We start from the raw sequence: 23,412 nt of genomic DNA on the forward strand, positions 1-23,412 counted from the left end.
AGAACATATGCCAATTTCTTTTCTGAGTCTGTGTTACTTCCCTTAGTATAACAGTTTCTAGTTCCATCCATTTACCTGCAAGTTTCATGATCTCATCTTCCTTTACTGCTGAGTAAAACTCCATCGTATAAATGAACCACATTTTCATTATCCAATCGTCAGTTAAGAGACAAATAGATTGCTTCCATCTCTTAGCTATTGTGAAAAGAGCAACAACAAACATGGATGTACAAGTGTCTCTGTCTCTTCTTTGGATACACGCCAAGGAGTGGTATAACTGGGTCAAATGGTAGGTTCATTTGTAGTTTTTTAAGAGTTCTCCACACTGCTTTCCATAGGGGTTGAACCAGTTTGCAGCCCCACCAGGAGTGGATGAGTGTTCCCCTTTCCCCACATCCTCTCCAACATTTGGTGTCATTTGTTCTCTTGATCTTAGCCAGTCTGACTGCAGTAAGAGGAAATCTTAAAGTGGTCTGGATGCAAAGGATCAGGAAGCAGTGGTGGTTTCCCCGGTGTCTGGGGCACCAAGACAAGGAATGGGACAGGACCCAGGCTAGGAGGAGAGACTGGCAGGGGAGATGGGAGGGTGAATGAGGCTGGGGGAGTCAAGGCTCGGCGGGTATGATCAACTTACCCTGGAGAGAGGCCTGTGGGACCGAGAGAGGCCTGCGGGTTGTGCAGGCCCAGGGAAGCAGAGGGAGGTGAGGCTTGTGTCTGTTTTTGAAAAGACAGTTTAAGAGGCCACAGGAGGTTCAAACACTCCTGAAGTACAATTTCCAAAGTAGGGCAGAGTGTATTTTCCTGCTGGCCCCTTGAACCTGGCATGAACGACCATCTACTCTGATTTTACAATTTTTAAATTTTATTTATTATTTAATATTTGTGTGTGTGTGTGTGTGTGTGTGTGTGTGTGTGTGTATGTGTACAGGCACATACAGAGAACACCTTTCTTTCAGGAGTTGGTTTTCTCCCTCTACTATGGGATCATCAAGTCTTCTCAGCAAGCACTTTTACCCACTGAGCCATCTCTCTCTGGCCTCACATTGATTTTTTGTTACCTTGTTTGTCCCTAGCCCAAGTACATTCATGTTTATTGTCACTGGCTCTTACTCTCTCTTTTCATTTTTGTGGCTTCTGTGATGGATGTTACCTTTTATTTCTTTTCGGGCTGAGCCAAAAGATAACCTTAAGAGGTCTCACGTTGACATTTTTATGTTAGCACATCTCAAAAAAACATTTTCATTGCTTCAATGTTTTTTGCTAACTATACTGCTTCCCTTCTAAGAAACAAAAGGAGCTGTTTATTCCTCCTCTGCTACCCATGGTCTATAAACAGAGTCCAAGATCTTTTGGAGCTTCTCCTGTGATCTGATAGTTCAAGAACTTGCTTGCTGATTTACCAACCATGTCTGTTATATTTTATTAATCTTTTACCTAATACTCTCATTTATTTGTTTCATAAAGATATCCCTAAATTTCTTTGTTTTGATCATTTGCATGTTGAGGGGGGCAACTTTCAGGAGTCAGTTCTCTCCTTCCACTGTGGGATCTGGGATTGAACTCAGGCCATCAGACTTGCACAGCAAGCCCATTTACCTGCAGAGCTCTTCACCTGTGTAAGATATCCTTAAATTTCTAACTAGCGTAATAATTATCCCCCATATGGCAAGATGAGCAGGAATTTTTGGTGACCCACTGTTTGCGTCTTTTATTTGACCAGTTGCTTTAAGTCGTAAAATCATTTCTTCTGCCCCCAAAGCACACAGTAGCCATTGGTAAGGTACTGTCTTGACTTAGTCTGTTTCTCCCCGAAGCCTTTTGTTCCAAAGTTCTAGGAAAGAGATCTAATTAAAGTATTATCTTTACATCATTAAGTCCCAACTTTCCTTTTGATAGCCTTGCTGACATTGTTTATATTTTTAAGAGGTGAGACAGCCAAGTAGATTTCTCTGGAGTCTCCTGCTGTCCAATCTAAATTTCTGCTTCAGTCCACTACATTTTCCATGACCTCTATTCTGAGTTTATGCTTATCACAATTCTTTCCCAGCTCTATTGGTATTCATGTCCTTCAAAGCTTGAAGTTGTAGCCAGGCATAGTGGTATACACCTTTAATCCCAGTATTGGGGAAGCTGAGGCAGGAGGATTTTGAGTGTTAGGATAGACTGGGCTATATAGAGAGTAAGACTCTCAGGCAGAAAGATAAAAAGGCTGGGGCTCCCCTTCTGCTTACGGCAGCAAGCTCCATAAGCAGAGTGTCTCACTCTTTGGAAATTTCTCCTCACACAGTTCTGGAAGTTGCAAGGCCCAAATGGTGCCAGGGTGGCTCCATATTCCAGGGCCATCTCCTGGCTTCTGATGGTTTGCTGACAGTCTGGTGCTCCTCAGCTTGTGAACACAGCTGTCTCTGACCTCTGTCTTCAAGTTTACACAGCGTTCTTCTGTGCATGTTTGTCTGTGTGTCCAGCGCGCCCCTTTTCAGAAGTATAACGCTTGTCTGAGGCCATTTGTGGTGTTACATAACAAAATACACAGACTGGGTAACTTGCTATGAACATACATTTATTTCTCACATTTCCCGGACACTGGGATATCCAAGATATCTGGTAAAGGCCTTCTGGCCCTAATGTGGTAGAAGGCATCACTTAGGCAACAGAGAGGCAACAGAGACCAACCTTGTTCATCTCTAAGAAACCCTTTCCCTAGTGCCACAACTTCATTTTATTTTTTTTTTTGTCAGATCATCTTTTATTGAAATAGTTTCTCTTGCTTAACTAGCTGGGCATCCCACTGCACCACTGTTGATGTCATCTATGATGTCATGAGGGTGACGGTCATCCACACTGCAGTCCATAGATTGTGCAGTCCCCAGGATCTCTTTAATAATTCCAGAAATTTCTCTAGCTAAAAATCGGTGCTGTATCTGTCGGGCCGTGTTGACAGTCTCATCAAAAGTGGTATTTCCACTGTGCTTAATGTTTTTCTGCTTCTTTCTGTCTCTTGGTGGCTCCTTGGGGGTTTTGATGATCAGGGCAGAGACAGAAGCCACGACCTCAATCGGGGCCTGTCTGTTCTGAACAGTCAGTTTCGCTGTAATCCTCAGACCTTTCCAATCCCCAGTTGCCTTGGCAATGTCATCATCAACTTTTTTTTTTTTTTAAACAAACCTAGGGGACCAATCTTGGGGGGCCAAAGCAGACTTAGCGCTGACCTTGCCTCCGGTGCACCTTGGGTAGACGACCCTGACCTCATTGGTGTCAAACTTGGGAGGCATAATGGAGGCAACTGGTGTCAGATGAACCCAGATTTGGGACAACTGAAGAAAGTTGTGCCTTAGCCTCCTCCGAGCCGAAAACTGAAAGCACAACTTCATTCTTAAGGGGAGGAACCCGCAGGCTTTAATCACCATTTTGAGGTTCTACCTCTCGATGCTGCTATGTTATAATGCAATTAAATTTCAACAGCAATTTGAGAGGGAGGCAAACATTGAAACCATCACCAAAATCATGTAGGATTCCGGACCTACCCTCCTCCAGTGTGGTATCATCTCAACTGATTATAGCTGTGGTGACTCTGTTTACAAAAAACAACCACATCCTGAAATACTTGGGGTTAAGACTTCAGCAGTGAACTTGGGTACAGGGACATCATTCAACCCATAACGCTAGTTTTGTCAGGGAACATTCTTCCATCATTAATCTGTGGATGCAGCTGCTCTGATTTGCACCATTTGCTCTGGAATGTCCACGCTCATGTCGCCACAGACTCCTCTATACCTGCTTATAGTGACAGGTATTTATTCCTTTTCTGTCTGGAAGCTTCTGGCATTAGCTGCTCAGGTGGTTAGCCCCAGGCTACTTGCTCATCCTCCTTTAAGGACCTGAGCTGTCAAATGACGGAATCTTACTCATGAGACTGGTTTAATGTTGCAACTTTCTATGATGTGTTAGCTTGTTGTTTCTATGCTTCAGATGATCTTGTAGCTGATGATCCAGGAATGTTTCACAACCTGTCAGATTATTTCTTGCCAATCCAAGGTGTATCACATCTAATGCTGGTCTTTAATTCCTTTTGTCCTCACCATTTTTTTTTTGTGTGTGTGGATAGCCTCATGAACATCTTTCCAGAAATGTCTTATGCATAAACGGACACATGTAAATGGAGAGGAAAGACATTGGTGTTCGGGAGATATAACTAGCTCTACAGGTGCAGATAAGATGACAACAAAGGATACAATTGGACAGAGATTAACTATGGGGATCAGAGAGTGTTGGGTTTAGATTCCTGGGAAGGCATGGAAGGATGTGTATTCGGACCTTTGTGGAACCCAGGACCCTTTGATACGGCATATTCACATGTCAACTCCTACCACTGGACCACAGAGCCCTCAGGAAATCCCACCTAAGGGCAGCTTTAGAGATTTCTATCTCTGATATTACTGGTAATATTATTTTCGGAGCAGGAAATACCAGCTCACTATTTAACAATATGAAGAGGGAATCCTAGTCATAAACCAGGAAAGACTGCCCTGAAAACAAAATGCAAACAGAGGTGCTTGCTCTAGAAAACAGCCCTGTGGATTCTGTCCTCTGGTCATTCCCACTTGAAGCTGTGCACATCCAGTGAGTGGTCCCAGGGAGTGCTGGGGAGAAAACGGTCCGTGCCCAGGGTGTGTCTTTGGGACATGTCTAGTCTGTTAGTCTGAGTTAAGAACAATTGTTGCAGATCTTTGAGCCAAATATGGTGGTACGTGTCTGTAATTCCGACACTTGGGAGGAAAGGACAGGAGGATCAGGAGTTCGAGGTTATCCTCGGCTACATAGAATTAGCCTGGGCTACATGAGACTCTGTCTCAAAGGAAAGATGAATGACTCGCTTCACTTTTGTTCCCCAAAGTTTTTCTCTGATAGTGACAATATTTGTGGTCAGGGAGAGACAGACAAGAATTATTTCTATACCAATTTCATGTCTGTTGCTGTGTGTTCGAATCAGGTGGGGGCCCCCTCTCAGGTGAGGCCTTACAACAAGCTACTCCACACTGAATTGTTGGAAGCCACAGCCAGGCTCAGATGACCACAAGGTGCCTCTTTGTCAAACATATGCTGTGTGTCTGGCAGCATCACCCAGGGTAATGTGATAGGCCTTACAATTTTAATTTTAACAAAAAAATACATCTGTCGGGCTCACTTCAACTGACTGGATAAATATCATGTTTCACTGCCAGTTTGTAAACACCTTGCTTTTCGTCTCTACCTAACATGCTCCCTGGGTGGCTTACAAATTGAAAACTCAAGCGGAATACACATAGGACTGAGCATACATGTTGTGGTGTGGATTCTGGGGGCAGCGTTGGTATGGAACCGAGTCTGTGCACCAACACATGTGGACCAAGCAGGGAACAGCGCGTAGGGTAAGAAAACCCCACAGAGAAAGCAGCTTTGAGGGTGTTCGACACCTGCCTGGAACACCTGGGGCTCACAATCACAGGTGGCTCCTGCATTGTGCCATTGGCTTGGGATCCATGTCCTGTTGCTTCTTTGACCACAAACTGCTCCTAACCAAAGATGGCAATTTTTTCCTCCATATTTGGAAATCAGTCTTTATTGCTCTACTCCAGACAGCTTCTGAAATGAGTCCAAAATGCAAAATGATGTCCAATTTCTCTTTCTACTCAGCCAAAACATAAGTCAAATGATGAATGGAAAGAATAAAATAAATAGATTCTCAGCCCTGAGGGGATTTTTTTATCCTCCAGTCCTAATATAAATGCTGACAGTATTTTATGTGAATATTTATGAGAAACTTTTAAATTCAAACATCCCAAAATTCGCTAATCACCTGTGAATTAATTTCTAGAGTCACGCTAGGTAGTAATGTTACACTTCACAGACAGATGGAGAGATTATACCCACAGATGTTCAGTTGCAGAACATGCCAGAGACCTGCAGTGATCCACTGGGCTCTTCCCAGCCTAGGGCATAAGCCTCCAGTTCCTGATGCCACCAACCTTCCCAGCCATCCTTGGTGACCATGGTGGTTTGAATGTGAGATTTCTCCCCTAGGCACATGTTTGAACACCTGTTCCCTGGCTGGTGACATTGTTCTGGAAGGTTGTGGAACCTTTAGGAGATGAAGCCTCACTAATGGATGTGTGTCACTATGGGGTAGGCCTTGAGGTTATATAGGAGGCAAGCCCCATTCCTCCTCTCCTGTCCTCTCTGTGCTTCCTACCCATGGACTAATGTAACCAGCTGCCTCATGTTGCCATGCCTTCCCTGCCACGATGGACTGTGTCCCCTCAAACTGTCAGCCAAAATAATGCCTGCCTTCCTTCCTTCCTTCTTTCCTTCCTTCCTTCCTTCCCTCTTCTTTCCTTCCTTCCTTCCTTCCAAGTTGTTTCTTTTCAGGTGTTATTTGGTCACAGAAATGAGAAAAGCAACTAGTACAGTTACTAATGACACACTGGCCCAAGGAAGTTGGTTCTAAGAACTAGATCTAGGGCCAAGTCAGGGACCCAGTGCAAACAGTGACTGAGCATCACCCTCCCAGCACCCATGATAGCCTCTTCTACTGCAATATGAGTGCCCACCTCCCACCCATTCGCCCTACTTTCCTGTCAACTCCTTCTTGCTCTGAGATGCTGCCCATTGACCCTGGAGAAGGACTCATTGATAACTAAAGGATTCAGTGGTCACTAATAAGCTCATTCTTTTCTGGAATTAAAAGCATTTTAAAAAGAACATCTAAATGCAGCCAGTTCTCCCCCATGACCTCTTTTTCTCTGTTTCCAAAGTTCTTTCCTTTTATTATCAGAAAGCAGACTGAGAAGATCCTTCATCTCCTAGGCAGCATCTGCCAAGTTGCCACATAGTTCTAAGGATGAGGAAGGGAGGGGAGAAAAAGCAGTGGAAGGACAGCTTTGTGTTCCCATGATCCATGGCATGAACACCCTCAGGGCAGGGACGTGGGAAAGATGAACACTTACTGCTGCTGGGAATGTGTGAATGGATGAACACTTGGTATACACATTTTTAAATTATGAAATCCCTCGTTCCCAACAATTTCCTATGGGTCTATCCAAACATGTTCTAAAAGCCAACAAAATAGAAGAATCTTAGAGGGGGCTGGAGAGATGGGTCAGTGGTTAAGAGCACTGGTTGTTCTTGCAAAAGACCCAGGTTCGAATCCCAGCACCCATATGGAGGCTAACAACCATCTGTAACTCCAGTTCCAGGAGATCAGATGACCTCTTCAGTCCTCCGAGGGCACTGTATGACACGGGTACACTTACACATATGCAGATATAACACTCATACATATTAAATAAATAAATATATAGAAGACTCTTACAAAATAATGACATAAAACTCCAAGATGCTGTAACTGCTGATAATTTAAGCTCAATTTGAATATTTTCAAGGGAGAAACATAGAAAAAAATGTTTAGATTTAAGCATGGTGAGTTTATCATCAAAAGACCAAGAGTATTCCTGATCAGGCACTCAAGCACCATCACCTGAGATCATGATGGGCCAGAGATCTAAAACCATCTTCTCTTACCACTTGGTGACCATAACCCAAAGGCCCAACTGACCCCCCCTTCTCACTAAGATTCAAGGTAAGGCAAGAGGATGTGAGGAAAATTGAAACCTTATTCACTGCTGGTGGGACTATAAACTGTGGCAGCCACCGTGGAAATCAAAATGGAGGTTTCTCAAAAAACTAAAAATAACTACCATATGATTCTACTATACCACTCTTGGGTATATACCAGAAGGGTTCTAAATCAATATATCACTAAGAGACTTGCACACTCACACTTGGTGCTACATCATTCACAATAGCCAGGAAATGGGGCCAGCCTAGATGTCCGTCAACAGATGAATGTACAGGAACACTCATATACCCCTACACACATGCACACACACACACACACACACACACACACAGGAAGCAGAAGAGGGAACTATCTGCTTTCGGGGGGGGGCAACCAAAGGGAAACTGAGAAGGGACAGTGGGACAAAAGAGAACAAAGTAAGCAATAGGTATGTGTGAAATTCCTATAATGAAATACATTGCTTGGTTTGCAAACTTAAAAACATCATTTTGAAAAAAAAGAAAATATTGAAGTAAGATTCCCCTGAGTCTCCAGTCCTCTCCCATAGATATCCCAGCGTGCTGTGTGTCTTGATGAGATGTATTCTGATGATCACTCCTGGCCTTTGGGTTGAGCTGCCATGGGGCATGTACACCGTCTCCCTTTTGCTCCTGGAACCCAGAAGTTTTGATTTCCTCAGCAAGTGACTGTTGGAACCACAAAACAAGTCACCTTGCGGGGGCTGGAGAAATGACTCGGTGGTTAAAAGCACTATCTGCTCTTGCAGAGGACTCAGGTTCAGTTCCCAGCACACACATGGCGGCTAACAAGCATCCATAATTCCAGTTCCAGGGGATCTGATGCCCTCTTCTGACCTCCATGGGTGTTGTATGACACGGGTGCACTTACATACATGCAGGCAATATGCTCATACACATAAAATAAAAATAATAAATAAGGGGGCTGGAGAGATGGTTCAGCAGTTAAGAACACTGTTCTTGCAGAAGACGGGAGTTTGAATCCCAGCACCCACATGGCAGCTAACAACTGCCTGTAACTCCAGTTCTAGGGGATCAGACAGTCTCTTCCGTCCTCCACAGGCATTGCAGGACACAGGTATACTTACCTACATGCAAGCAATACACACATACACATAAAATAAAAATAATAAGTAATTAAATAATAATAATAATAAGTAAAATATTTAAAAGAAACAGGCACCTTGGAATCCTCCTCCTCCTGTTTCCCGCTGCTGTGCCACATTCCTTAACTCAGGACACCATTCTTTTTTTAAATATTTTTTACATCTAGATTTATCTTGGAGAGGGGCAGTATATGCTCACCTGTGCAAATACCAACCCCAGAAGAACCCAGGGTGTTCTCTGTCACTCTCCACCTCTCCTTTGAGGCAAAGTCTCTCCCTGAACCTGAGGCTCACATTTTCTCTGCTAAGCTGGAAGCAAGAAAGCCCCAGAGATCCCCCTGGCCCTGTCCTTGAAACTGGGGCTACAGGCATGGGCCAGATGCCTGACTTGTTATATGAGTGCTGGGGTCTGAACTCTGGTCCTCATCATTGCCCTGCCCTGCCAACCCTCTTAACTGCTGAGTCATCTCCAGCCCCCAGCACTACATTCTTGATTGCTTACTGCACTGAAGATACATCAGAAAGGAACAGAATCCACCCTTGTGGTGTACACAGGAAGTTCCTTCTCTCACGTGGCCCTCGGGTCTGTCCCTTCTCAGCACCCTTACCATGCCTTCCTCAAGCAAACCCCTGACTGGTCTTTACCTCTCACTTGGGGCTGTCTATAGAGACTTGTTTTCTCTGAATGCCCCCCACCCAGTTGGTTACCCCAAACTTCTGATCAAGCTATGTAGGGGATCTTTAATGACCCCATAGTGCTCTATGATACCTGCATGGATCCCCAAGATCACATCCCTGTCTGACTTGACAGCCTCATCCCCCAGAATGCTCCCCGGAGTTCTTAGTCCTTGCCGTTCAGGAAGTGTGCCTGCTGTTTACTATTCCCTCAGCCTTTTCCCCTCAGATTCCTTCTTGTCTTTAAAGAATGAGCACACGTGGGCCCTCTGCATCCTCCTGCCTGACCCCTCCCCTCGGACCAGCGCCCTCATCCCTCAACCCTCTGTGGCTCAGGCAGTGTGCACCCTGGTGGCTATTCCTTCAAGTGACTGTCTCCATCTGTGTGAAGCTCAGAACCAGGAACATGGGAATTGTGGTTAATGTGGCAGTTCATAGTCATTCAATGAATTTTATGCCCATATTACAAGCTAAAATTAATCCAAAAAATGCAATGTAGAGCTAAGGTGTAGCTCAGTGATGGAGCCCTCGCCTAGCACTTGACTCCTAGCAGATGGTAGGAAGGAAGGACGGGAAGGAGGAACAAGGAAGGGAGGGAAAGGCAGTGGATAAATCTTCCTAATCCTGTTTCCTGTGCTGGAGAGTAGGGATACCAAGACCTAATTACAGAATCACTTTGACAGTTAGTACCTTTCTGTGGGAGCCACAGACTGGTCACATTACATCATCTCTGGACAGTAGCAATTTGAGTTAGTTCTGTTGACATTTGTGCCTAGTTAGACTCCGCCCCCAGCTGTACACCCAGAAGTCCAGGGAGGGAGAGGGTTATGAGCACGGAGCACGGAGTGCCTGGATGTGCTTCTGTCACGTGAGTGTCCTCTCAGCGAAGGGCAGAGGTAAGACTGAAATCCAAGTCTGACTGAAGAGGGCCTGGTACACGGCAGCCCTGTTGTAAAGCTCCCCATGCCGGAAGGGTCTGGAGACTACAGCTCCTTTAGCGATCAGTGGCTCACACACATCGTTTGCCTGTGGCCCAGTCTGATAAACACAGGGAAACATTTTGACCACAAAGTCTAGAAGAAAATATTCATTTGTCCCAAAACTCATAAAATTAATGCCATAAGCCAGGCATGGTGGCCCATGCTGTAATCCCAGCACTCAGGAGACTGAGGCAGGACGATCCAGCCAGACTAGTAGTGAGACCTTGACTCAGAACAGAAGAGATTGCAAGAGAGCCAAAATGGGGAGTAATGAAAGGACTTGTCTTTAAAGAAAACCAGCAACATGATGCTTGCTTTTCAGTAGGGTTTCGGGGACAGGTGACAAGCCTACGTGGTACCTGAGTGTTGAGTGACTGGGTGTGCCGAGGTTGCTGTCACCCAGTGTACCGCCCTCCCTGAGTGTCCTAGTTAGCTTTCTGTTGCTGTAGCAAGACACTCTGACCAAAAGCTACTTGGGGAGGAAAGGGCTTACTTCATCTTACTCTTCCAAATGACAGTCCAGTGCTGAGGGTGGAAGCCAAAGCAGGAGCTGGAGCACAGGCCACCGAGGAACACTGCTTACTGGCTTGCTCCTCTGGCCTGTGCTCAGCCTGCTTTCTTACACAACCCAGGACCACTGACCCAGGGGTGGCGCTGCCGCTGCCTAGAGTGTGCTGGGCCCTCCCACATCTCTCAGTGATCAAGAAAATGCCTCACAGACATGCACCATAAGCTGGTCTAATAGAGAAAATTCCCCATAAAGTTCCCTCTCCCCAGGGGCGTCAAGTTGACAAGTGAAGCCAACATGACTGGGAGGGGCAGCTTTTTCTAAAATCTTTCAGACACATCTCTTTTGTGCTGCTGGAATTAACACCTTGAAAGCTATTGCCCCACCCTCGCCTAGCTAGGATTTTGCCTTAATTCTTTCTCTAATAAGCATTAGTTAAGAATCTCCAACCTGCCAGATCATTAGCTAGTAGAAAAACTATAGTAAGCCAACCAGCCCTGCTTTCTGCAATGTAGTTGGTAATGATGGCACCATAGTTAGCCAGATGTGAGGTTTTTTACCACTCTCCAAAAGAGCACTTTGGCAAGGAATGCAGGTTGTCTCTGGCTGTCGGGTGCAGGAGGTTTCTCTCTGGTGTCAGTATTTGACGGGTTGTAGCTATACATATTGAAGTCAAGCAAGACAGCACCTTATCCCTGTCCTTCATCCTGCTTAAAAGTCAATGCATCCCTAACACGTACGCACGTACCCAGACACACTTGTAATCCCAGCACTCAGGAGACTGAGGCAGGATGATCACAAGTCCAGGCCCAACCTGGGCTACATAGAGAGACTGTGTTACATGTGCATATAAATAATAACTTTGTGCATTTTTTTTTACCATCCTATGTTTATTGTACCTAGTGCTGGGTGTGACGGTTCCTTTCCACTATCAACCTGACATACTCTAGAATCACCTGGGAAGAGAGTCTTAGTGAAGAATTGTCTGGACTGCGTGGACCTGTGGGCAAGCCTGTGCAGGATTTTCTTAGTGGAATTAATGGCACCATTTTCCTGGGCTGGACACTGACAGAGAAAAGGAAAGAGCAACCTGGGCACTAGTGTGCATCAGTTCGCTGCTTTCTGCTCTTGACTGTGGATGTGCTGTAACCAGCCGCTCCACATTCCTGCCTCCTTGACTTCCCTGTGATGCCGGACTGTAGCCTGGAACTGTGACCAAACCAACCCTTTCTCCCTTAAGTAGCTTTTGTCTGGGTGTTTTATCACAGCAACAGGAAACAAAACTACAAGAGGTTGCATAAAGATTAAATCTTCCCAGTATATCGCATACTTTGACATATTCACCCTCCATACACTCCTCTTTCTCCCCTCTATCCCTTACACCCCCCTCACTAGTCTCCTTCTTTCCCCCAGGCTCCAGGCTTTAGACTCCATCTAAATAAATGATTGATATGTCTATTATGAAATAAATAAGAGGAAATCTGATATTTATCTTTCTGAGCCTGACTTATCTTGCTTGATGAGCTATACCCCAAATGACCCTTTAATACAGCTGCAGTGCGGATTGAAGGAAGGAGACATTTTCTCTTTCTGGACCTCGCCATATGCTGTTCACCATTTCAGAAAACCCTATCTCCAACTATCTACAAAAGGCATCTTGTGTTGGAGCTGCTAACACAGTTGCCTCTTCTGTTCCATCTGTGGCTGCCTGGTTTTCTGTGATTGCATGCACACTTGTGAGTCTAAGATTACATTGCAGCTTCCTAACGTAGCTGTAGCCAAGCATTTGTGTTTTGAAATTCCTTTTATGTCTCCTTTTTTTCACAATTAAACACCAGATTGGTTTATTATTAAACTATATGAATATAGTTTATAAATTCTACGAATTTCTTTCAGACCAAGAAAGGGGAGGTTAAGATGTTCTTTGGGGAGGCTCAGTCAGTAAAGTGTCTGCCATTCAAGCCTGAGGACCTGAGTTCAGACCCCCAGCATCCACATAAAAAGCTGGGTATGATGGCATGTGCCTGTACTCCTAGTGCTGGAGAGGCAAACAGAAGGATCTCAGGAATTTGTTTGCCAGTGAGTCTAGCTGAATTAGCAAGCTCTGGATTTTGTGAGAGACCCAGTCACAAAAAATAATGTAGAGGGCACTGCGGAGATGGCTCAGCGGTCAAGAGCACTAGCTGCTCTCACAGAGGATCCGGGTTCCAGTCTCAGCACCCACATGATGACCAATATAACTCCTTCCATCCATAACTCCAGTTCCAGAGGATCTGATCCGACTCTCTCTTCTGGCCTTCACAGGCATTTTACACAACATGGGTACACTTACATACATGCGGGCAAAACACTCATACACATAAAGTAAATTGCCAGGTATGGTGGCACACACCTGTAGTCCCAGCACTTGGGAGGCAGAGGCAGACGGATCTCTGTGAGTTCAAGGCCAGCCTGGTCTACATAGTGAGTTCCAGGCAAGCTGGAGCTACAGGGAGACCCTGTTTCAAAAAGACCAAAAAAAAATTAATTAATTAAAAAATAATGTGGAGAGCGATTGAGAAAGACACCCAATAACAAACTCTGGCTTCTGCACATGTGTGCACACATATGGGCATGACCATGGACACTTACATGCATATACCCTAGGTACACAAAGATGTTCACTAACTTTTTTCAAATATTTTATTTATTATTTTTATTTTATGTGTATGCGTGTATTGCCTGTATGTAGGTAAGTGCACCCATGTCGTGCAGTGCCCTCAGAGGACAGAAGAGGCTGTCAGACCTCCTGGAAATAGAGTTACGGACAGTTGTTAGCTGCCATGTGGGTGCTGGGATTCGAACCCAGGTCTTCTGTGAGAACAACCAGTGTTCTTAACCGCTAAGCCATCTCTCCAGCCCCCAGATATTCAGTAATTTAATGATAGGGTTCTATCCCAATGAACTCATTATCAACTGAAAATATGGTAAGCCAAAGACGCACTTAGTATACCTATTCTACAGACATCCTGACTTAGTGGCACAGCACACGACAGAGTCAGTTATTTTCTGTCATGCCCTGGGCCCTCCTGGGAGCTCTGGTCTCTGCTGCTGCTGCCCAGCATCACACTGCAGGATTAGACTGTGAATCACCAGCCAGGGAAAGTATCAAAGGCCCAAATTCCAACTGCAGTATCTACTGAATGCTTATCATTTTCACACCATTGTAAAGTGAGAAAATTGACAGGTTAAAGCGTAAGTCGGGGACCACTTATACTTGTGATGAGAAACAGGGCATTTGGTTAGGCATAGTGTGACTCGCAAAGTGCCTGCTATGTCAACAGCACTCATTCATTTAGGAACAGACATCATACCTATGAGTTTTAGACTGTAGTCTTAAAGGTCTCCTTGGATCCAATAAGAACATAACAAGAATCACAGCCCTTGGAGCAGAGTCCTGGAGGCCCCCTGCTAGGCCAGGGGTGACCCTTCAGTTGATGGACTTTCAAGGGTCCTGGCAGAGGTCTGGGGCAGCAGAAACAGCAGAGGTTGACTTGGCCAAGTGACCACAACAGGACAGTGTGTTGCCTTAACAACAGGCATAGCTGTACTGATGCCCCGTGGCTGGCTGCCAGCCAGGAGCTCAGCCTTTCTGTCCTCCCAGCTGTTTCCCAGACAAGTGAATGCTCCAGGGTTCGTCACTGCTTCACTAGGGATTTCCAGAGGAGCTTGAAACCCCTTTCCAGTCTTTTCAGAGATATAGAAAGCTATTTCAGTCTCTGATTTCAGTTTTCCTGGAAGAGATAGTCCTCCCAGCTACAGCCATATCACCACTGATATGTTGTCTCACCCAGAGAATGGAAGGACAAGTGCTGCTGAAAGAAATCTGTTCCTGCAAGAGCTGCCAGGGACTTGGTGTCGTGAACTCTGTGCCTAAGAAAGGATAGCTCCCGAGCAAGAGGAAACAAGCACTCTTATACTGAGTTTTTCCCAGTAACTGCCCACTCTGTGCTCCTGAGATGGTTAGAGTGTCTCTTTATCCAGTACACCCCCTGGGGATGTAAGTAGGCTGCCCACAGTCTGAGAGATGACCTAGGTTTCTGCCCTATCCAGAGAGCCTCTGTGGCAAGCTAGTCCTTGTGACTCTAAGGGGTGAGCACTATGCTCTTAGTTCCATTATCAGTGAGGGTGTTGGTTAGCTCAGCAGTGACTCCATTCCATGTAGCTATGAAAGACCCATTCTTCAGCATATGAAGCCAGTAAGACTGCTCAGGTCATTGGCATGTGGATAGCAGCTGCCCTGTCTAGGTCTTTATCATGTGTCAGTCATTCTGCATGAATATTCTTACAGAGCTATCATCAGGACCTCAGAGATGAGTATCATTCATTTCAGGGAACAATGCGGGGACTCAGACTATTGTGAATGATATGGTTTAGACCCAGGTGTGTCTCCACTGGATCAGTGCTTTTTTCTTGTTATTCTTGAGTTTGCATTTTGGAAGCCAGCCCTATCTGGATCCAAATCCCAAGTCTAGCCAAATAATCGTAGACAAGTTGCTAATGTACTACTATACAACTGTGCTAAGAATCCAGACTTTCCAGGTTTGGGGATGTGTCAGTAACATGCAGAACTCAAAGCGCAGTGCCTGATATAGAGTAGATAACCAGCAAATACTCCTGTCCTCCCTTCTTCTTCATTTCCTTCCTCCCTCACTTCCTCCCTCCATTATATCTACTCTATTCTCTATTCTATTCTATACTCTAGTCTGATCTGTTGCTACACGTAACAGACAGCAGAGATCCACCAGTCTCAGCCAGATAGTCTGTGAAATATTATAGTCAGGGCCAGTGAGATGGCTCAACTGTAAAAGGCACTTACCACCAAGCCTGATAACCTGTTTGATTCCTGGGCCCCAACATGGTGGAAAGAGAATCAGTTCCAACAAGTTGTCCTCTGACAGACATGTGCATACCATGGCAGGCACATACACTCACACATACACTCACACATACACTCACACATACACTCAAAATAAATAAAAGCAACTTTTTAAAATACTGTAGTCAAACTGGCAAGATTGCTCGGCAGGTAATGGTGCCTGTCGCCAAGCCCGAAGACCAGAGTTCAATCCCTGGAGAACTGATTCTTACAAGTTGGCCTATGACCTCCCTGAGTACACTGGAGCAGAATACACACAAATAAAATAAATACATAAATAATAAATAAACTAAGTCAGTCAAAGATTCTCATCTAAGTCTTGTTATATTAATAAAATTCCCAAGAACCGCTGATCCTTTGCACTGTTCTCCCCTCTTTTTTTTTTTCTTGAGACAGGGTCTACCTGTAGCCCCAGATGACCTGGAACTCACTATGTAGACCAGGCTGGCCTCAATCTCACAGAGATTAGCCTGCCTCTACATCCCAAGTGCTGGGATTAAAGTGTGTGCCACCACGCCCAGCTCTGTTCTCCCTTATAATGATTTAATAAATATATTGTTTACTGCTGTCTGTATACAGTTTATGAATGCCATAGAGAGGGGTGTTTTTGTTCTTATGAACATATCCAAAGTTCCTAGAATGTACCTGGCACGTGGAGATGCCCAGTAAATATTCTAAGAAGTAACAGGAACAGCAAACATGGTGAAGCCAGGATGAGTGAATGTCTGACAAGGAGAACAAAGGACACAGAAGCAACCATCTGATCGTTTTGTTCACCATTCTGAAGGCCGCTTTCCCTGCCACCTTGACACAGCCTAGAATCACCTGGAAAGAGACTCTCAATGAGAGATTGTCTACAGTGTGGTCATGTCTGTGGGGGATTGTCTTAATTAAGTCTATTGATGTAGGAAGATCAGCCCCTGTGGGTGCCACCATTCCCTAGGCAGGGGGTTCTGGACTCTGTAAGAATGGAGAAGTCAAGCTGAGCACAGGCAAGTGAGCACTTATGCATTTATTTCTCTCTGTTCTTGACTGTGGATGTGATGTGACTAGCTATTTGGAGTTCCTGCTTTGACTTAACTACAATGATGGACTGAATTATAAGCTAAAAGAAGTCCCCTTTTCTGCTAGATTGCTTTTTATCAGGGTGTTTTACCATAGCAACAGAAATGAAACTAGAGCATTTATGAATTAAAAAATCCGTGCATCAAAATGAAGCAAAGTGTTGCCTTCTTAAGAGCTTTAGAGGGCTGTGTTTTATTTCTGTTCCCTAGATCATATCTGACTTTCTAGAAACTTCATTTTTATTCATCTCATCAGCATTAAATGAGTTTGTGTTCACTCACCCATCCATTCCCTCACCTGCTACAGAGCACTGTGTTTACTATAAAAATGCAAGCTGTGTCCAGAGCACCTTCTAATGTAGCATGGCTGGCTCGAAAACAAGCCAACCGTCTTAAGCACTGCACCTCTGTCCGTTGCCTCAAATGGTTAAAATCTGGTGCAGCTCAAGCCAAGTTCAAGGATTTAATCTCTGTGTGAGCCTGCTAGTTTCAGGAGATAATGAATAACTGACCTGAGAATTTAATAAGAATAAATTTACCGCTAACCACACACTGCCCCCATAACCCAGGCTAGCAGTCTCACAAACTTACCACTGGCCAGAGGGGATGACTGAGCAGAACCCACCCCCAGCAGAGAAGGAACGCAGAGCTTACTTCTAGCTGATGGTACCCAAGAACACTGCTCGTATGTGAGGTACAGGCAGCTTATACATGTGTGTTCCGAACTGGAACTGAGTCGTACTGAGCACAGGCACAGAGTCCACTTATAAGTGTATTAGAATAAATTGGAGCTGCATTTTACTGAGCACAGGAGCCAGCAGTAGCTTTATGTGCTAAACTGAGTTAGAATGAAGCTCTATTGAATGCAGGAACATAGGGAAATTTATGTTTGGGGTGTGTGAATTGAAAAATCCAAGAGTGGAGCCCACAAAAGGACTGGGGGGGTGGGGAATGGAGGGGACTCTGGAGACGTGAGTGTTACATTGCAAATGACATTAGTGAATTATGCCTCCATGGCTTTTAATACCTAACATGTTATAGATGTACTTATTTGTTATGTATTGCTCTTTTCCTACGATTAACTTTGTCTCAACTTGACTGGGTAAATAATGTATCTAAATCTGATCTCCTGGTCATTCTGCTAAAACCTGCACCGCTTGCCATTCCCCATTCTCTGTTGATGATGACAGCATCCTCCTCCGTCATTGCTCAGATCAGAGCGGTGACACTCTCCCCTGCTCTTCTCCTCTTTACTCTGGAATCCCGTGTCCAACCTGGACCCTGCTTCTCGCCTTCTCTCCACCACGCTCACTCCAGCCCTAAGAGCTGCAGTGCTCTCCAAGATGATCTCCCCACTCCACCCCCAACGCCAACAATCTTCTCCCAAGACAGCATCCGGATGAGGCTTGTCAAAGAAAAGTCATCTTGTCACTCCCACTGAAAACTCTCTGGTGGTTTCCCTTTTGTTCAGGATGAAAGCCAGACTCTGCACAGCATCCAGATCTGAGCCCCTTGTCCTCACCAACCTCACACCCCCCACTCTTCCCAGCTTGCTCCATGGCAGCAGCACAGGTCTGCTTGCTATTCCTGGAACAGCAGAGACAACTGCCAGCCTTAGGATCTTTGCAAAGGCTGTTTCCTCTGTCTGGGAAGAAGCCCTTTCCCCAGGTACCCACATGGCTAATTCCACATCTGGTTATTCAGAGGTCTTTCCCAGTGAAGCTTGACATCCATCATATTGTAAACTGATCTCTCTCTCTCCCTCCCTCCCTCCCTCCCTCCCTCCCCCTGCTTCATTTAAACCCTCACACAGGGTCTCTTGTAGCCCAGGCTGCCTTCCAATTCAATATGTAGCTGAGAATGACCTCGAACTTCTGACCCTCCTGCCTCTACCTCCCAAGTGCTGGAATTAACACCACTTTGCAGGGTTTATGCAGGGCTGGGGATCAAACCCAGGGCTTTATCCTTACTAGACAAACACTACCAATTGGGCCACATCCATCCTCTCTCCTCTCCCCGATGTGTGTTCTGAACCTCTCACTGTACTAGTTTGCAGTTCATTATAGAGTCAAGAGCTACAGGTGTTCTCCTGATAACTAAGTCCCAAGTCAAAAAGTGGTCTTCTGCGCAGGCTTCATAGAGAGCGCTGCTGAGGTGCCCCAGCTTTCATGCTAGATCCACACATACTGTTATCCATACTGCCATAAAACCAGGCAGTCTGCCATACTGGTAAGATTTGGAGTTGTTCTGGGTTCGGTATTGTTGCTCTGATAAAACACTTTGACCAAAGGCAACTTGGGGGTTTATTTGGTTTATGCTTCCAGGTCACAGTCCATCATTAAAGGATGTGGGGCAAGAACTCAACAGAAACCGTGGAGGATGCTGCTTGCTGGCTTGCTCGCATGCTTATTTTTAACTAGCTTTCTTATAGGGCCCTGGACTACCTGCCCAGGGAATGTGCTGCCTACAGCAGGCTGGACCATCCTGTGTCAATTAACAATGGATATAGTCCCTCACAGACATATCCACAGACCAATCTGATCTGGGAGATTCTTCCATTGATTCTTCTCAGGTGATTCTAGGCTGTTTCCAAGCCCATATTTGGGAAGGAGAGCAGTAGGGGTGGGGGGACAAGAAAGGGTGATGGGGGAGTACGGCCAAAGTACATTGTATATGTATGAAACATATAGTGAAACCCATTATTATGCATAATAAACATATTCTAGGTTTTTTTTAAAAAGCTGTAAATGGGGGCTGGGGAGAGGGTTCAGTTGGTAAAGTGCTTGCTGCACAAGCAAGAGGACCCGAGTTTGAATCCCCAGCACCCACCTAAAAAACTGGGAGTGCTGGTGAATGCCTGTAATCCCAGCACTGGGATGGCAGAGACACGGAGATCCCAAATCCCTAGATCCCACTGGCCATCCAGCCTAGCAGAATGTGAGCTCTAGGTTCAGTGATGTCTTTAAAAGTAAGGTGGAGGAGCTGCAGAGATGGCTGAGTGGTTAAGAGCACTGGGTGCCCTTTCATTGGTTCCCAGCACTCACACGGCAGCTAACAACCATCTGTAAGGCCAATTCCAGGGGGATCTTAACACCCTCTTCTGGATTCTTTGGACACTGCATGTGTGTGGTACACTTACATACATGCAGGCAAAACTCTCATATACGTGAAATAAATAATAATTCAAAATAATTTAAAATAAGATGGAGTGTGATTAAGGAAGACATGCAACATCAACTTCTGGCCTCCACATGCACATGTACATATATGAACACACCCTTACATGTGCACACATACACAGAGAATTTTCTCAAGAAAGATTTGGAGTCCATATTCTCCATGGCATAAGATAACTTTATATCAGGAAAAGTGATAGGACTTCTCAGATCTTGGGAATAGCTATTTCCAAGAGGCATCTGGCTGTGTTACTTTTCTTGTCCCTGTGATAAAATATCCTTACAGAAGCAACTTAAGGGAGAAAGGATGGATGTTACACAGTTGGACGTTACAGTCTGTCTTGGTGATGACAGTGTGAGGCTGCTGGTCACTCTGTATCTACAGTTAAAAAGCAGATGGGCCAGGCATGGTGGCACACACATTTAATTCCAGTACTCAGGAGGCAGAGGTAGGTGGATCTCTGTGAGATTGAGGCCAGCCTGGTCTGCCTAGTGAGTTCCAGGCCAGCTGGGGCTACAGGGAGACCCTGTCTCAAAAAAAGGGAAGCAGAGAAGGGTGAGTGATTGTGCACAGCTCATTTTTATACAGTCCAGGATCCCAACCTAGGGGATGGTGCCACCCACAGTAGGCAGGTCTCCCTACCTCTATCTAGTCAAGATAATCCCCCACAGGCAGGCCCAGAAGCCCCTCTCCCAGGTGATTCTAGATCTCATCAAGTGGACAATTGATATTAGCCATTACAACATCCCAGCTCCAGACCTGAAAACTACAGTCTGCAACCACTGGCTGTCAGTTTGCTCTGCAGGTGCAAAGAATGGTGCCGTTCTCTGCCATTGCTTCTCCATAGATGGTCCTTCACACACAAGGTTAGATGGTGAGAAGCAAGTTAGAACGAAGAAAATAGGAGGAAAGGGAGCCAAGAGACTGACAGTGTCATTGGTGGGCACCAGCAGGGCTGGCCAAAAACTGGCAGTGTAGATGGAGACGGAAGGTAGAATCAAGATCAAATCACAACATGAAACAGGAGGCTCTGGCAACAGACCCTCACTCCACTCCAAGATGCTGACAGCTCTTGAGAACAGACTCTCTCCAAAGTATAAGACAGATGTGTTTTAAAATGTACCATGAAACCCAACAAGAAAATTGATTATAAAAATTTGCATGTGCACTACAATAGCCATAATTTCTTTCTTTCTTTTTTTGGGGCGGGGGTGTTTTTGAGGCATGGTTCTCCCTGTAGTCCCAGCTGGCCTGGAACTCACTATGTGGACCAGGATGGCCTCGAACTCACAGAGATCCACCTGCCTCTGCCTCCCAAGTGCTGAGATTAAAGGTGTGCACCACTACACACGGCTCCATACAATAGTCATAATTTCATACAAAGCTATAAAAATGTATCCCACATGCCAGATGGACAAATACATAGCTTTATGGAGTTGGTGACTTTTTTTAAAAAACTCTGGTTAATGTTCTTAAGTCAAAAATTATTGAAAATGTTTTTTAGTTATGTGGTAAAAACATAATTCAAAGAAAAAAACTCCATAACCATTCTGTGGCGGGGGGGGCAGAGAGAGAGAGAGAGAGAGAGAGAGAGAGAGAGAGAGTAGATTTCTTTGCCCTTATTACATGCCCTTGAAAGTGCCTCTGTGGTAATAAGAGAGAATACCCAGAGATTAAGCTGATGCATGAACAGTGTGAACATCCCACATGCTCTGTGGCTCCTCTAGCCCCCTGCCCCCCGCCCGTCCTCCTGTAGTAGTATTTCCCTGGATCTGTTCCATAGAGACACAGTCTTTCAAACACTAAAAAGAAGGAGCAGGTGATGATCTCCCTGAAGAGAGGGATGGCACACCCTCTTCCCGACTCTGTTGGCCAGGATGTCTGTTTGTGTTGAGCTGTTACCAAGCAGGACTGGTGTTCTGCCCTTGAGAAGGACTACAGAATCCTGTGATGGCTGCACTAACTTTCACAAAGAAAACAAGTTTCTGATTAAGGACTATGATTGTGGCTAAGGATCAATACCTTAGCCCAATAGTGGTTTCTCTATCCCATGAGATGCTTTAAGCTTCCTAGGACATTGTTGAAACGCCTTGCATTGCCTGAGTTAGAAACTCCAGCTTGGTGGGTTCCCTGCCACATTCTGAATGGATGAATCTCTGAGAAGACACCCTGCCGTGCTTTCATCACAGACCTCTTCCTCCAGCTGGGAGACAGTGGCCACTGGAGATGCAGGTGACTGTGATAGAAACTTCTAAATAGGGGCTTTGGTAGGTTAAGCTGAAGTATCATTAGAAAATAGAGAAATAGAGACAGCTGGTGGAAAACCAGTCACCAGGGTGTGTGACATGTGGCTAGTACCCACCAAATGTTGGCAAAATAAAAAAAAAGTAGAGACCTGACACGTCTTTATTATGATTTTGTAATTCAAGGAACTAATTTGTGATCACCGTACATTATCTTTGATTTTGTAAAGCTGGTGAATTTAACTCACTTTTAGCAGTTTTCTCCAGTGTATAACCCTGGAGGCAGTTGGTGGATTCCTCGTGGTAAACACTCATGCCTTTTGGCTGCAATGTACAGCACCTCATAAAGTAAAATTGCAGGTGATTATAAAATCCATCACTGCAGAAGCCAGATGGTACCTCCCACATAGGGTAGGAGTCAGTGTTTTCTCAGCTGGGCCAATCAGATAAATTTAATGAATAATGAAATGGAAGGTGAGATTCTTCTCTGTCTCCAGGTCTGTTCATCTAGGTTGACAACAAAGTTAAGTTTTCCATATAATTTCCTCCCCAGATTTCTGTGTTCTCTCTCTACTGCATGTCTTAATTTGTCATCACTTAGTACTGACCCCCTACTTTCTTCCTGGATCCCAAATAATCTATCTTATCCTATTTACCTGCCAGGAACTCAGCATTTTCCAGGAGCCCTTTTTTGTCAAGTTCTGATGCAGGAGAGAGACATCAGATTCTATGCATGTCCTGTATTCTTGTTAGCCAGCACACCCATGCGGGAATGGAAAAGACATGTCTTTTTACTGGGCTACCTGCCCCTGTATGAACTCACCTTGAAAATGCCTTTCTGAATAGCCATGCTCTAAGAAAACTAGAAATCTATCCTGATACAAACTACAAATATTCTGATAGAACGATAAGCAGCCATGTCTTAAAAACTGAGAACATTCGATCTGAAGGAGCGGTTTACATAAGGGCTCTCTGTTTTTCTGCCTTGTTTATTGTCTCTGACCTTCATGGTTGTTTCAAGACTTAGGAGATGAGACATGGTAAGGACCCAAATTGCTGGGGTCACTGTGTTTACATAGCCATCAAACTTGACATTTTTATCACCATCT

At 45.0% G+C, this 23,412-nt stretch overlaps 1 protein-coding gene and 1 pseudogene across 2 annotated transcripts in view; one reads left to right on the forward strand and one right to left on the reverse strand.

Annotated features, from left to right (window-relative positions):
- Cap2 (cyclase associated actin cytoskeleton regulatory protein 2) overlaps positions 1–23,412 on the forward strand; it is a 177,176-nt gene that overhangs the window by 93,319 nt on the left and 60,445 nt on the right. The gene's annotated exons all lie outside the window — the stretch shown is intronic.
- Positions 2,723–3,287, reverse strand: LOC103745160 (annotated as a pseudogene).

Source organism: Nannospalax galili, unplaced genomic scaffold (genome assembly GCF_000622305.1).
Source record: "Nannospalax galili isolate Female #2095 unplaced genomic scaffold, S.galili_v1.0 scaffold923, whole genome shotgun sequence".
NCBI classification, from domain to species: domain Eukaryota; kingdom Metazoa; phylum Chordata; class Mammalia; order Rodentia; family Spalacidae; genus Nannospalax; species Nannospalax galili.